Raw genomic sequence first — 6,299 nt, 5'->3', positions numbered from 1 at the left:
AACAATAATAGTTTGATGCTAAACAAACCATTATAATAGTGTTGCAAGTCAATGAGATGGACACAAATAGTGTGTAGAGAAAATAATAGGAAAAAATAGTCCTATGAGGAGTTCCAAACTTTCAATGCTAAGTATGACACAAATATATATCATATATAAAAGTAAAAGTAAAAGACAATTTAGGCAATAAAAATCACCAAACAAACCATCATAATATTTGTACATGAAATGATGAGATCGAACAAAAAATATAATTGACATTAATTGGCTAATGATGAAACCAATTTTAACAAATATCATTAAAGGTTACAAGTTTAAATGCGCAATAGAAAGTAGAAATTGGCTGATAATCCCTCAAAAAACCCAGCCACTTTTATAACCCTTCTATCTTTTTTGGTGATGCTGTAAACCCTTACTCACATATTGTAAAAAATGTTTCATATTTATAATACTTGCATTGTAATAGTGAATTTTAAGATAAAATATTATTATAAACACAAAAAACAAATGCTGGAAAAAAACCATTTTCTTATCTGCATTGATATTTTCAACAAAAAATAAATTATTATTAACAGAAAAAACCCAATGCTGGCCTACTACCATACTAGTGGGTGTGTATTGAATTGCTCATTCAATAGACATTCTAATATGTCTTCCTTGAAGAGGACTTGAACCTCCACACTCTTTAGCATGACGTTTTGAATGACGTGTGTCTACCATTTCACCATCAAGGCATCCAACAAGCTAATTCTATTTCATGGATCAAATAATTTCGCAATACAATGTTATAAGCACATATCGTTATATAGCTCAAGGAACGTGGATCAAAAGGATATAATATCTAGTTCATGCTATAACTAACATGCATGAGATGCAAGTAAGCATTTAGTAAACAAAATGAAAGGATATTGATAAACATCTTTATGTCAGAAAGATATTGTATAGATGATAGATAATTCGTAAATCGACTTCATCCACGAAGAAGGGAGCTATAAGTTAGACAGTGTGAATTGTAGCACGATAATGAAAAAAAAGCTAATATGGTTATAACCCATGTGCCTAAAAAAGATAAAAAAGAAAACAACAAGTAACATGGGTTTAAAAAATGTGCTGAAAGTGCCATATAAAGGGCCCAAAGAGGAGGAAGCAAGCTGGGTCGAATTAAATTATATCACCGATTATTTTTGGGAGATATATTTTCTTATCTAGACCACTCGAAAAACAACCAGCTGATCAAATCATGGAAAGTATGCTTTATTCAAATCGAGAAGAAACATGTCAAATACTTTACATTTGACACCCATGTCAAGTAAACCTCGTTCTTGTTAGAACTATTCATACCTAAATCATAGGGAGGACTTATTTAATAGCTTGAGAAATATAAGCTTTCCAATAGAGATATTGTGACTATTTAACAATAGTCAATATCAATGGAAAAAAGCTTTATTTCTTTAATAGTTTTTGAACTCTAGAAATATTATATTCCTCTTTCCAATTATATTAACATAAATTGAACAATGATAGTAATTTACTATATAGGTACTCCATATATATATATATATATATATATATGGAAGGGATTGAACCCATAGTATCTATCTTATTAACAAGAATGTCGCCACTCAGATTTGAATCGAGATGCTCTAGCACTGCTTCCGAAGAGCAGCGTGTCTACTAATTTCACCATGGCGGCTTGATATTGTTTAGTTACTATATTAGACTATTTTTCCCGAAATTGTCAATGTAAATATTTAGAGAAGAGTATTTTTTCTATTCATTGTCTGAATTGACATTAAATAGAAAAATGCAATGTTGTTCATTATAACAGAGTATAGAATAGTTTGGTAGCATGCCATCTTGGGGTGGTGGAGGTCGTGGGTTCAAATCCTGCTGCTCTGAAAGCAACGATAATCAAGATTGTGTAGATCTATTCTATTATTGAACATTAATATATTCTTATTTGTCCCGAAGGTTTCTACGGGAGATGCATTTATTTGCATGTTCCCGCAGAAACAACACAACTTATTAGTAATAAATTTGTAAAGGAATCTAAGTAACTTTGTAAATATAAAAACTAATTTTTATCTTCTAAAAAAATAAGAAAAAATAGAATAAAATGCTAACTTAAAACAATCTTTAGCTATATAAACAAATTATGTATGCAAGACCAAATAGGATGAAAGATCAAAACATGTCTATGTATCTCTACAAAATCCTTTTTGCAATATTGCATTTTAGGCATGGACCTCTCAACTCTTGACCAATGGAGTGAACTGACTGTCCAATGATCTTGTAGTTGCTAACCATGCCAACATTATGACTAGCAATATGCCACCAAGGTAGGGAGTAGAGTTGGCAAGGGAACCAAAGGTTAAAAACATAAATTGTTGAATCAGTGCAGCTCTAGATTTTGAAAAGGGGATTGTGCAGACAACATCTATTGCAGTCTTTCCCTTTTATCTATAAGCAGAGGATTGATAAAGTAATAAAAGTCATCAGATAAGGTGCAAAAATTAGTGGATTCTAGAGGCCAATATTTCAAATATTTGGTGCTATTGTTATGATAATATATCCTACTGTATGACTGTATACTTCACTGTAAAACCAAAAAATAAAAATGCAAATAATAAACACACAAAGCTCTATAATTTGAAGACAACTAATTTAACGTGGTATCCTCGTCAAAAGAAATATAGGCCATCTCTTTGCAAGGATCAAACAAACTATACTTAGCACTCTTACTAAGAATATTTTGGAGAATCCCAACATACACTACTGCCAAAAGAGGTGTCAAAGCAACTTTACCCATTATAGGAGCAAGTGGCTCCCCACAGAGTATAAGACCAAAGAAGGCTACTCCTGTGGAAAGTAGCACCATTGGTGTAATGGTAGCTGCTACTCCCCACACATACTTGCAAAATATAACTCTACTTAGCAACATCATTGAGAAGGTGTTTATTCCTATACATGTTTAAAATTCTCCCATGAAGGCAAAGTACTCATTTAGACTTGGAAACTATTAGAACACAAAATATCTAAAATCATATTGCCAAAAAATGTCCCCAAAATCAAGCAGACAATCTTTGCTTTAAAATTATTTATGAGCTAATGGCTTGATGTAGGACCATAAAGGGTGTGAGAACAAGTGTAACCATGGTTTAGAGAACTACAAATTTCAAGGTAGGTAGGTAGATCAACTTTCTACACTACTTGACATTAGAAAAAATAAAACCCAACATGTGCATTCGAAGACAGTACTGGAGGATTAAACAATGGTTTCTAGTCATTATAGAATGCAAATGAAAAGGAGAAGAAGAATGCAATAAAATTTAGCATGTTATTAATGAATAAATGAGTAATTAGATAATAAGAATAAGGATGAGCTTGTACAACCCCTAGTACCAATTGAAGTCATTAGCTGTAGTAAATCTTTAACATGTTGAACTTATAATGGCTTTATCAGGATGTTGTTCAGTGAGAGAAATCAATCACAACTACATTCAAACTGAGGTAGACATAGCTCGATCCTTATCAAGGCTCTGAATAGTCTTCTCTCACATAAGTATTTGTCAGATGTTGTAATTGGAAGTGCCAGATTAGACATGCGTGTAAAATGTGGAATCATAGACTAAGCACCTAAATTGTTTGACAAAATCCCTCAGAAATGCAAAAGGGGCTATGCCATACTGTGGAGTATAGACAAGTCAAGCAAACTGTTTGATAGAATTCTCAAAGAGGTGTAAACAAATTGTTTGACAAAATCCCTCAGAAATGCAAATGGAGTTGCGCCATAGTGTGGAGCATAGACAAGTCAAGCGAACTGTTTGACAAAATGTCTCAAAGAGATGTAAACAAATTGTTTACAAAATTCTTCAAAGCAATGTGCGCACAGATGCGGAAGCTTACACGTGGCATTTGAACTGTATAACAAGAAGAAAAACCTTAGAGAGGCATCTCTCATGGAATTTAATGATTGTTTGATATGCACAAAATGGAATTTTTGAAAAATATTTAGAACCTTTTAAATAAATGCAGTTGGCAAGCATAAAGTAAAAATTAACAATCTTTGCCAATATCCTCTGCTGTGCATATGTAGGTTGGAAGAATTGGCATAGAAAATGAAGGGTGCAGGGTATTTCTAGGCTCAAGACATTGTGGAAGAGAAGAAAAAAAATTATTTACCTGTCATCATAGTGAAATTGAGGCCTCGCTTTGAACCACGCGAGAAATCCATCAGGTGCAATCAAATAAAGGGGGAAGTGTTAAAGTAATGTGATTTCTCTTATTGTATAATTTGTTATACCGAAAACATTGTAAACATCAGATCTAGACATTCACCATAATGAATGCACAAGAAAAACCCGACCAACTATTAAAATTCAATAGAAACACAAAAATTAATAGAGAACGATACAAAGAAAATGTGAAATCTTCTAAATTTTTTAATGCTTGAAATTGAGATAAAATAAAGTGGCAGAAACGTGAGCAGAATTTACCTTGACTTTTAGGTTTTAGTGGGGGAGACAATGGAGTATTTGGCATTGTAGAGTGGCAGAGACAAACACTTGGGTTAGCATATTTGAATGAATTAATAGGTGATGAACGAGTGAGGTACATTACTCCCTATTTCTTCAGTGTTCACCACATTGAGACAAGTATGCAAAATATGGAAGCACACGCAAGACATGTGGCTAGGTGAACGGATGCTATCTTGTTCTTGAAAATCCCTGTTATTTCATTGTTGCCAGCCATACTAATAATGACCTGTAACGCACTGACACAGACATAGTTTTATGTGCATTCTCTTCCGTTGATATCTGGGAACCCTTCTGGCAACCATCTGCTATGCCAATGAAACACTACCAAAATATTTTGAATCAATATTTTGCATAAAAATATGCAACTTATACCTAGAAAATATTCAAAAACAAATTTATGCAAAGAATTTTGGCACTTTGATTGGTTGAATGTAAATGGATTAATACCAATTTAAGCATCGTTGCCTTCGCTATAGTTTCTTGCTGGCAGGAACTAATAATAAACTAATAAAAGTTTTAAAAATAATAATAACATGACAAATGGAGATTGGTGTATCTTAGTAGAATCCTCACCTAGGTCGAACAAAATGGGTTGATAAAGTCTAACTACACATGTTGCTTGTATTTAAGCTCTAGGTCTATAACTGCAAGCCAAAACTAGGTGGAAGTAAATGTCCTGAAGGCTAAGAGAAATGGATTGTAAGAAAATGACTTTGATAACCAAAATGCACACCAAAATGAACAAGAAAATAAGAATAGTTACCAGAATTTATTTGTATAAGAGGAAATTAAGTTGAGGTGTTAAAGAACTAGCATGTAGCCACTTTCGAAGTGGAAGAGAGAATAGCATCCAAAGTGAACATGCTCTACAATGAAAGGTGAATTTTTAGAGACCCCAAGCGAACATTTTCAGGGGCCTAATGTCTCTAACAATCAAGATGAATTAGGAATGAATGTAATGAAATTTGGATCAAATGGCAGGGAGGCAAGAGCATTCAATAAATGTATGTTCGAGATTAAAACACAACATAATGGACATAAGGAGAATAGATGTGAATTTAATATCACTGAAAGGAAGAGTTTAGTGTAAGGACATCTGATAAATGACTGGGAGTTGGATTGAAGTGTGACAAGGTGATTAAATGCCACGTAGTCATAAAGTTCATTTCACGCGATTCACCATGCATGTTGTGGAGTGGGGCCAGACATGTACTAGTAACTACACTAAAATGAAAAAAAAATGACACCTTGGAGGAATCATCATTCAACACATGGTAAATAGTTTTAAAAAAAATTTAAAAAAATTTATTTACTTAAGCAATATTTAGTACATGCATTTTAAAAACATTGACTCAGAGGTACATGTGACCTTGAAAGTTAAGTGTGCATGTATAGGATTCCTTCCTCTAAACTATGACATGTAGATTGTAAAGTGCTTTCATTGTTGTACCTCACCTATGTGAGATATAAGGTGATCATGAATGGATTATATCTTATTGATACATTTTTTAAAAATTTAGTTATCAAAAGTGAATCAATCTGAGAAATTGATCTCAGCAATAAAGATCATTATCAATGATTACCTTTTAAATCTATAATAAATGACTAATTCATGGTGTTTGATTCATGTGAATGAGTAGTAATAGGTGATGTGACTATTTGTGTCTCATTTCTTCCATTAAGTTAATAAATATTACATCGCAGTCACATTATTATTTCAATTGATATTAGGCAAGGATATAGAGTGAATTCATAGTGAAG

The 6,299-nt window shown here is 32.8% G+C and overlaps 1 pseudogene; it reads right to left on the bottom strand.

Moving 5' to 3' along the window:
• Nucleotides 1–2,249: 2,249 nt before the first annotated feature.
• LOC131031355 (plastidic ATP/ADP-transporter-like) lies at nt 2,250–3,010 on the bottom strand (annotated as a pseudogene).
• Between the last annotated feature and the right edge of the window lie 3,289 nt (nt 3,011–6,299).

This window comes from Cryptomeria japonica, chromosome 5, assembly GCF_030272615.1.
Source record: "Cryptomeria japonica chromosome 5, Sugi_1.0, whole genome shotgun sequence".
Lineage (NCBI taxonomy): Eukaryota > Viridiplantae > Streptophyta > Pinopsida > Cupressales > Cupressaceae > Cryptomeria > Cryptomeria japonica.
The sequence above is the reverse complement of the archived record's forward strand: the minus strand, read 5'-3'. Positions and strand labels throughout refer to the sequence as shown.